Source organism: Falco punctatus, assembly GCF_963210335.1.
Source record: "Falco punctatus genome assembly, chromosome: 8".
Classification (NCBI taxonomy): domain Eukaryota; kingdom Metazoa; phylum Chordata; class Aves; order Falconiformes; family Falconidae; genus Falco; species Falco punctatus.
In genome coordinates this window covers 14,405,131-14,415,656 of record NC_137588.1, presented here as the reverse complement: position 1 = coordinate 14,415,656, position 10,526 = coordinate 14,405,131, and the positions used below count along the sequence as shown (strand labels likewise).

At 40.7% G+C, this 10,526-nt stretch overlaps 1 protein-coding gene across 1 annotated transcript in view; it reads right to left on the bottom strand.

The window, feature by feature from the left end:
* Positions 1 to 10,526, bottom strand: part of KLF7 (KLF transcription factor 7) — a 114,687-nt gene that overhangs the window by 15,852 nt on the left and 88,309 nt on the right. The gene's annotated exons all lie outside the window — the stretch shown is intronic.

The window sequence follows — 10,526 nt, the reverse complement described above, 5'->3', positions numbered from 1 at the left end:
GTGTAAAGTAAAAAAATAGGTATGAAAGATCTGACTTTCCTAGGAAACTTCAAGATCTCACTTGAAAATTAAAAGTATTCTAACTAGAGATTTTCAACAAAATCTTTCCAGCTTTGGGGAAGAGAATGCTTTTTTTCCACCTTGAGTGCTTGAAGGCCAGTGAAAGCAAATGCAGAGCAAGAGCTTCTGCCAGAAAACTCACAGATAAAGGACATTGAGAGGACTGAAATATTACTGTCCTCAAGTTATAAAGTACAGCAAGATTCAGTGACTTGACTCAGAGACCCCCTCATAAAGACTCTGTGGCAGAACCTGGAAAATTATTTTGCCCAATTCTCTTCCAATGCTGCCAAGAGAAGGATGCAAATCACTTGACCATGGTACTGTTAAAAATGATTAAAAAAAAAAAAGATAAAACCTTGCTGTCATTTTTCCAAAGCACATCTTATTGTCATTTTGTCTGTGCTGTTAGTTGACAAATCTTAGCTCCTGTGTTCATTGTTCACAGATTATTACCAACTGATATAGCTAAATCTGTTTGACTCCTGCAGGATCCCCAGAGCATAGTCCTTCCAGACCAACCACTCATTTACAGTAAGACCCGTCTGTTGCTGGGGTCTGTAGCAGAAGGTGTCACTAATTAGCACTTCTCCCTACAGGAGCATCACTCCCCAAACTTATGTTTAGTTTAGGATGCCACTTGTACTTGTATACTGTGTCTTTGGAACTGTAAGAGACAAGACAAGTCCATCTGGCCCATGACTATGAGCTGTCCTTGAGCAAGTGGGTTTTGACCACAAGCATTTCATAGCCATTTGCACGCAGAGCAGAGAAGCTCCTCATCGCCACCAGCAGCAGATGGCAGTGCCCTCTGGGGACTGATAGCCACACGCTCACCTTGCCAAAGCCACCCAAGCTTGGGCTGCCACAAAGTGCTTTCCAAACCTAATCCATGACTATACTGGTACAAAAATGTTGTGGTCAGGGCTTCTTTACTGGATTCAGGGGCATTGCACAGCCTGTATGCCTAGATCCAGAGAGGAAGGGAGCTGGTTTTGCTGATCTTGGGTATCTTTTGATAGAATTATTTATCACTAAGAGATACAACCAGGTGTGCCCCAAAGTTAATTAGCAGTTTTCTCCGGACTGGCTCAGTCCCTCATTAGCTCCTCTTCTTGTAATAACTACCATCAGGCAGGGGAAGACGCCCCTGTACATGCACCTAGGCAGGGGGATGAGGGTAGATTTTGCCTCCAGCATCCAAGAACCATAGAAGTGGAGAAGATTTTGCCAGAAAAAAATGAGATATTTGGCAACAGTCATTATCTAGAAGAGTCTGCTGCTGTCAGTACACTGAGTATGCCTGGGCTTACGGCTCCTTGGATGTCAGCAATGATTCACCCACTTTGCATAGTGAAACCACAAATGAAGGTTGTGTGGAAGCAGCACCTTGCCCCCATTGCCACTGCAGAACAAGATGTCCTGCTTACATCCCCTTTTAGGAGCTATGATAGCACAAGCAAGCCACAACCACTAAAAGGCCAAGGCTGCAGCAAATTGATCTTTACAAACATTACACAGGCTCTATATTTCACACACCCTCCCAGTTTGCTGACTTCTCTGTGTACCTTTTGTGCTTGTAGAGGAGTGATATGTACGGCTGATAAAAATCACTGCAGAGAGGGTGTATTTATCAACCATGTTTTGCAAAGGATAATTTTAAATAAAAACATGGTATGGATGTCTCTATTGAATCTCCCCTTACTTCATTAATCCATTGCCTGCCTTTCTCTCTCCTGCTTTCCTACGTTGCTTTCTCTGACCCTTGCTAGGTTTTGCTTTATGATGAAGTATGGAAAGAGCCGCATTCTGATTTCTTGCATCTTAGCAGCAGCATAGCATTATCCTACTAAGACAACAGTGTAAAATTTACTCATGTGTAAACACATGCAAAACTAAAAGTTATCATGCAAAACTAAAAGATTCTTTTATTCATTATTGTTTCTCCCCAATAATTTTACCAAGACCCATGCCCCTTCCCTTTCTTTCTCACAGTTAAGACACCCAAATCATGCATGCTTTATTATATAATTGGTATTTTGAAGGATTAATTACTTTTGGTCATTCAGGTTATTGAATAAAAACAAAGGCATCCCTGTTCTGAGTAACAGTGTTCTATATTATCCTTGTTAACATTTTGTCTATAATACAAAAATAAAGATTGACGCAAGGGCCATCAGTGATCTCATTCCATTTCATGTAGGAACTTCTCTCTCTTTAATTTCTCCTCCATGCTATGTTAATTTGATACAGTCCTCAGGCTCCTAACACGTTAGCAACACTGCCCTCATTAAGGAAAGTGAAGATATCACGAGGGAACTATAATATTAAATGAACGTGTGTAGCCTCATTTCTTAGAGCATCACATGACGGAAGAGCAAAGACCTACAATTTTGAGGGAAGTGTGCAAAACACCTCTGTCAGTTGACCTTTCTGGGGAAGCACTTGTAATGCAGGTTGTTACTTCCTGATAAACTGCTTATGCTCCAAAATCCACTGAAACATTACTCTTTTGTGCAGATTCTATTCCAAGCGAAAAACTCTCAGACTTCAACATCTTAGACTGTGTATGAAAATTGGAAGCCATCTTCAGTGGAACAAACCTGCTCAGAAACACAGAAAGATGTTCTCAGTGTGTTCCAGACTTTATCGTAGATGGGAACGTATTGATTTATGACAACTGAAGACCTAACCATTTGTGTCCCAAATCCCCCTAGCCAAAACTCCCCTTTTTCCAAAGTAGCCTGGGACTACTTCAGACAGAAGGGTCAGGCTCTGAATGGAAATCAAAGTATCCTGAGCTGGTCTTGGGATCCCTCAGCTTACAATCTGTAGATATTCATGGTCCTGGTAAGCTTTGTCTCATTCCCTGTGTCTTCTTTTGGCTTCATCCACAGCTGGGTTTTCTTGACTAGATGCAATGTCCAGGTATGTCATACACAAAAAACCACAGAAGAACCTACTGCTTTGATGAGACATGCTGTGCTCACAATTTCCTGCCACATAAATGGCTGGTCAAGGCTACTTTGTTTTCATTACCACTAAGCTGAGAGGGGTCCAATAATAAGAAAACATAAACAGAGGTTACGATTAAGCATTAGAATTAGCATACTCGGGTACTCTTAATGAAAATCTCATCTAAAATGCATTTCATATTTCCTGCATCCTCCTTACAACAAACCTGGATGATCCTTGTTAGTATAAAATATAAAAGAATAATTTGACGACAGCCTGTCATCACTTGCTTCTGTCTGCCAGATCTCATGGTGTCTGTTTATGCGCATGGTAGGCGTTCATAAAACCAGCTTCTGTTCTGCAAGTTGGCAAACAATATGAGTGTGCTATTCACAAGACAGCCAGTGGCAAGCAGAAAGAGTAAATGCAGTGTCATGCTCACACCTTTTAATTCACCTTGGAATACTGACCCAAGGTATATCCTCATTTCAGCTGCACTCTATTGTGTGGGAATGCCTCAAATTAAGGCAACGTAATCTAGGGAGAGGTGGTTAGGATCGCATAGTACCAACTGCAATGGAAAATCCCTAGAGGAGGGAGAGCATTTGCAAAAATGATGGAAATTTATTGTGCTGACAAAGGTGTAAGTTACACCGGCTTTAGAGTGGGAAAGAAAAAATGGGTAGGTCACAGATGGACTAATAATGCCATTTTTTCTAGCTTTAGCTTCTTCTGCATGTGTCTAAAAGAAACAGCCCTTATTTTGAAAATGCAATCTCCTCCTGTTCTCAAACACCCATACAGCTTTACCTGGGTGAGGGTTGAGGAGGAAGAGGATTACTGATGAACGTTACTTAGCTCTGATTAGTGAGGCACAGAGCGGAAGAAGGACTAAAACTAATGAGGGAGATACTGAACACAAGCATAACCAGGCAGCAAGGAACACATGAGTAGGCAGCACACTCTGACAATTAGGTGTAATAGTCTATTTGCCAATGTCACATAACAGAGGTTTCCAGCCTGAGACTGAACTATAGGTTTTTATATAATTTAAAGGCTAGTGCCAGGGCAGGTAATCAACTGATTACAAGGATCCACTGCCATCATCTAACACACACACACACAAAAAAAGTTTGTATTTAATATGTGTTCCTAGTTTCTAAACACAAAACAGAAACACATGAATCTATGAGAAACACCACTTTACTCCAAGTTCTCTCTTTATCACTTCAGTCACTGTTTCTGCATATTCTTTAATTTGCATGTTGCAAATTGTCTTTTCTTTCCCCTCAAGCTACCTAGTTAGAAACAAATTAACTTTTTATATATATATATAATTTAGGTTTAGGGAGTTTATGCTTTAGCTTTTACTTGAAAAATGAATCTTCCTTGGGAGAAGCAATGTCCCTTGTGGTTGAACACTTGTAATGCTGGAACTGTCTCTGAATTTGCTGTTGTTTGCATCACCAGTTACCTGTGACATTGACCTTAACCGATTATGGTGTGATTTTGAAAACACTTAAGGGGATCATTACCTAGAGGTAGAAATCTGGGAAAGACAGCTCTGTGTCAAACAGTTGAGGAGGAAATATTATAAAAGGGTCATGCTTAGGGATGACAAAACATCCCACACCAGGAGAATGTAATTCTATTAGGGAAATGACTGCACAAGAGTGCACAGCCAAAACGCATCACTTGGCATTGCTCCCACCTCAGAGGCAGGTATCAAGCTACTTGTGCATGAAGAAATCTATCCAGCTGTCTTTTGTCTGTTACCTACAGAATCCCATTAATTTCATAAACTTGTCACTGCCTTAAATTCCAAAAATACTATCCAAGGGTATTTTTAGCATCCAAGCAACTGGGAATCAACAATAGTCTTGGGAAGGGGCAAGATGGGAAATTAGGGTTAATAACAATCATTCATGAAAAGCAATCTAAACCATTTTTTAATTTAATTTGGAGTGCCAAATTTAGAGGATTCTTGAATGCTAAGGCCATTTTCATCACAGTGATCCTGTGTCTTATTGAGTAGGACCAGACTATTAGTCATTTTTTGTGACCCTGAGTTATCAAGGACATGCTGGGCAAACAGCCAAGGTAATACAAGCTCAATAATAATAATCTATACTTAAAGTTAACATGATGGCTATTACATGACGGCTCTGCCAATTGGAGGAAGGTTAGAACTTCCAGCTCTGGTAACTGCTTGACTTAGCACTTTTTTTAGTGCATGAGAAACATTATAAAATAAAGCATATATCTTACAAGTGGGAGAAAAGTCATGCAATGTAAGCAGCAAAGAAATGGGAAGAGGTAGCAGAATGATGGGGGTGGAGAAGCAGTGAATCCAAAAGCAGTTTGGACATGTTTTTTAGAAAAAAAGGCAGTAAAACTCCCCTGGCTCCATCTGCACATAGGACTGTCATTGTGTGTGCCAGGAGAACAGATCAAGAGATTGATAGAAGCCCTTTTCTATTTAAAAGACATGGAAATGTGTGGAATCAAAGAAGTCAGAAATTACAAAAAAGGCCAATGAAAGACTATCTACCTTCTAGGATTGTTCTCCGGGGTACATTTCTTGGGGGTGGTTGCCTAGTTGCATCATTAAAGTCTCCAGCTCTCATCTCCAGTTTCACACTGTGGAGTTCTTTACCTTCAGTTTTCAACCTTTTCCAATATGTATGACTCTGTTCAACACAGGAAATACATATTTCATATATATGTACTTTTTTGTATACATACTTGTTTTGTTTAGCAAGTGTTACTGGTCTTAGTTACTACTGTGGATCCCATAGACTCTCAAGGATCCAGACAGCAACTGGCTTCACCCATTAATTATCTGTCTTGTGACCCACAATGTCCCAGGGACTGCAAAAGAGTGAGTTCCAGAAATTGTCACTTCCTTTAGACTGTAAGGATTAGATGGTTGCAAAGCTTTTTTCAGCTGTAACGTGTGGATTTTTACCAGGTTACCAGGAATCTGATGTTGTATCTATTAAATGTTTCCTTTACAATATCAGCAGAAGATTGGCCTCCCTGACTACCTTCCAAGGAAAATCAGGAACTTCAGCTGAGTGCTCTAGCCTACGATTGCATTGAGACAAAACTTGTTCTAACTCTATACCTACTCCATGGTCAGGATCACTCAAATTAGGCAATCTGGTCAGTTCCACTGATGTAGCTATATTATTCTTCAGTCCTCTGCCAGGTGAAGGTCCTCTCAGAAGGGCCATGTTGATCCAAAAGTGACCAGGAAAGAATAAGCTATTTCTTTTCTGAATAGGCTAAAATGGCGCTTTCCCATACTGTAAACTTCCAGGGACAGACACCATTTATTTCACCTCCCTGTACAATCAAATACAATGACATTTACTGCAGAACTCTTTTGGAGTTCTGTGTTTTTGAACACAAAAATATTACCTTTTATGTGACCATAATACCTCCAGTAAGGCTAACACAGTGAGGCCCACATGGCTATTGAAAGTCTTACTCTTAGTAGCACGAGAAACTACTCAACAAAGCACATGTGAACTGAGGCAAAAGAAAACCAGCTTCGGTAAGAGTACCTAGCAAGATGGACTGCAGAACACAGAATGGGCCTGTATCTTTGGAGTCTCAGTCAGTGACCTACTCACTACCCTGTAGCATTCAAACTGATCCACAGAGCTTTAAAATGAAAAATGGCTTCAAAGGAAAATAAATTGTTTTTAAGCACAAGTCTACTTTAAAAACACATAGCATCCTAGAGCTAATCAATATTTTGTGCCTATCACATTTCTCTTACATAGTATTTTTAGCAATGTAGTGCAAATTTCTCATTTTGCCTTTCTACAGAAAAATAATGAAAAGCATTTGATAGTATGTTTAACAGGTATTCTAGTGAAATACACCCTGCTTAAAGTTCACTTTTTGAGAGACCTTAGATTTATATATGAATTACAGCAGGTTTTACTTAAGAGGACTAAACTCAAATGTTGACATGGTGCTATAGTACTCTGTGAAATTACTGACTCCACCTCTTCCTCAGCTTCAAAACATACAGATGCTTTAGAGAAACCCACCAGGAACATTAATATGATGATGTGTCAGGAGCAGACTGCAGCAAGCAGGTGAGTTCTGACCTCACAAAAAGCCAGAGTGTCTCAGAGGGCTCTTCGCTGAAGAACAGCAGTATTTTCCAAACATGAGAGTGGAAACAGAAGCTGCTTAAAGGGAAATAATCCTCTTTGTTGAGCAGTCATTTTTTTCTAGATGAAAAGGAAGAGAATTTGCAAAGCCACAATGTACCTCCGAGATGTAAATATATATTTTATTTAATAAATTTTAGGAGAAAAGATAGTTGACTATAATTTAAATGGCCATGTTAAACTTGCTACACAGACTATTCCAAATTTAAGTTTGAAATTAGTCCAGCACACCAGCAGTGTCTCAGAAATTTATCAGGTTTCTGTCACCATGGTAGCTAAGTGGCAATGGGCTTAATTCTGCACTCTCTGAGTCCATGGTCAAACTTCTCCTGGCCTTAGCAATTCTGGATCTGACCCTGTAAATCCGAACATGCTTGAGACCAGAGTTTGATTTCTAAAATCTTTTTACCCAGTTTCCCACGGCAACTTGGGTTGGGAATTCTGTGAAGACCATTCACTTGAAAGATGTCTGGGGGAGATTTCTTTCATTCAGCAACAAATCCCTGACTGATTAAAAGAACTATGTTGACAGCTCAACAGGAAGCCATGCCATCCACTCCTTGGGCAGCAGGCACTTCTGGCAACATGTGCCAATTTAGAAGACAGGGAACAGTAAGGGAGGGGAATCAGGAGTCAGACAAGGTCCCTGGAAACTTCCAAGCTGTTTGAAAAATGAAGGGAATTGTTATCTTGTTTAAATGCAGTCCTCAGTCTCTCACAGCCAACTAGACAAATTAACCATTATACTAAAATATTTCTGTTGTCCTCAGTAGATGATGGTAAAATGTAATGATTAGATAATACACAGGAGCATACATAACTCCTCAACAAAATCATCAGCTCTGTGGGACAGACACTTCTAAAAACCCAGGTCCATATACATAAAGACTTGGGCTCTAATACCTTGTGGTTTTATCCTCTTTCCCAGAAGGTGTAAGGCCTGAGAGATCATGTTATCTCTCTCTCAGCCTCTCCTTAATGACTTGTGAACCAGCTAGCTGCCTTCAGCCAAACTGGCAATGTGAAAGAGGTCACAAAAGTAAGAAGTTTCTACATGCTCTGTAAAAGAAGGTGGCTGTGTGGAGTACAGACCCCATGTTAGTGCCTTTAAAAGGGAAAGGGGTGTGCGATGAGGTCAGTAATTAGGTCTAGTTTGAAAAGAGCAGGAGGGGGCCCCTCCAAGAGGAAAGCGGAGGAAATCAAGGGTGTTTTTTGGCACACTTATGGTGGAAATTGAGGAGAAGTGTGTTACAGACTGTGTGTGGGCCGGGACACAATTTCAGAGGAAACTAGACTTCATTAATTCTGCTGCTTGGTTGTATTACTGTTTTCTGTGAAAATGATGAGGATTATTAGACATAGCTGGCTCAATTGCATTACCAACATGAAAAGGCCTGAACCAAACCATGAGGATGATGAGAAAAGAAGCTCAAATGCTGAGAAGCCATGTAATATGTAGTCATACACAATAAAAGCCAATATCAACATATAACATATGCATGTTAATTAAAGTCATGTATGTGCTGAAAACCCTAAAAAATACAAAGGAACCTGCAGGGCATTTAGAGCAAGGGTGGCATCAACATAAATCAGTATTGTTTTTCGGACGTACCTGAGTTCAGCCAAAGGTTCTTCTGGGAGTTCTTTGATTCTTTGGGAAGTCAGACAAACCAAAACACCTTATTATTGCACTGAAGCTTCATGTGGAAGTGTTAATTCAGAACTGATGACTGCACTCTCTAGAAACACACCTGAACAACTTTCTGTTTTGTAGGAATATGCTTAGAACATCAGCATAAAAGCTTAGCGATAAAGCAGTGTCAGCCTTAAAGAAACACATCCTCCAGATAGGACAGATCTCAGGTGAGGCCTGTGTAGAGAAATGAGGAAGATGTAAGCTATGCAGGAGCTGTCCTTATGGAAGTGACTAGAGTCAGATTCTGCTCCCATTTGTGGCTTGAAAAGCAAGAGCCAGCCTGTACAAATGCCAGGCTTTTTTTCCCATTTAAAGCCGATCTGGGGAAAAAATCTGGTTTCTATGTGAATTTAGCTCTTGCTGAAAAGAGGACTGTCTCACTCTTTAATTGTTAAAATACTGCTTTTTTAAAAGCAAGCAGAAGGCAAGGCAAGGAGGGAGTTTTGCTCTACAATTAGGAAGACCCATTAAGCACATACCCCGCATTTTCATTAGGTGACAGGATGAAAATCTTGAGCAACTTTTTCTGTTGAATAAGTATCACAAGGCTCAAGGGGACTGCTAATTCCCTTTCCTACAATGACTCAGGCTGGGATTTCCCCTAGTTTTGTAATTAGCCTAGTTGCTATTTTTCTTCCTACCCATTTTGTTGCTTAGGAGACTGCTAGTCATGCAAACCCCCCCCATCCCAAACAAAACAAAATTTAAAAAGCCAAGGCCCAGCCCTGCCACTGTGATCCCAAGTTATGGAATGCTGAATGCTTCTGCCTCCTGGGATCTGCCCACAGAGAAGGAACATGCTTTGCTAGTATAAAGAGTTGCCAGGGAAGTAGTTCTCCAAGCACAGCCACTGTTTGCTCCCCAAAAGCCAGGTAGTATAGATTTATTTTTAATGTTTTCAGGGCAGCAACAGGAGTTTTTCCAGCAGAACAATGTAACTGGGCAATGATTTATGGGGCAGAGGGTTGGTTATATGACAGAATCATAGAACAGCACAATTTCCCTGTCATTACATCAGGACTGTGCAGTCCTATAATAATTATACTTGCATTCCTGTCTAAATATAGGAAAACATTCAGGGATTCCTTTTCCTGGGGAGGCTCTGCCAAGCCTATTTGTACATATCCTAATCCAGTATGAATATGGTGCCCCATAATAACTGCTGGCTATTCTACCTCATTTTCAGCAGGAGACCTCAGTCTGCTTCATAAATCTTGTTACCATTAATTTCCTCTTTTCCCCTTACATTTTTATCCTCCCTCCCCACCTTTAATTTTATAAAATCACAGAATGGTCATGGATGTAAGGGACCTCTGGAGATCATCTAGTCCAACCCCCTGCTAAAGCACATTCATCTACAGCAGGCTGCACAGTTGCATCCAGGTGGGTTTTGAATGTCTCCAGAGAAGGAAACTCTACAAGATCTCTGGGCAGCTTGTCCCAGTGCTGTCACCCTTAAGGTCTTCCTCATATTCAGAAAGAACTTCTTGTGTTGCAGTTTGTACCCGTTGCCCCTTGTCCTGTCACTGGGCACTGCTAAAAAGAGCCCGGCCCCATCCCCCTGACACTCGCCCTTAAGATATTTGTGTACATTGGTAAGATCCCTCTCAGCCTTCTCTTCTCCA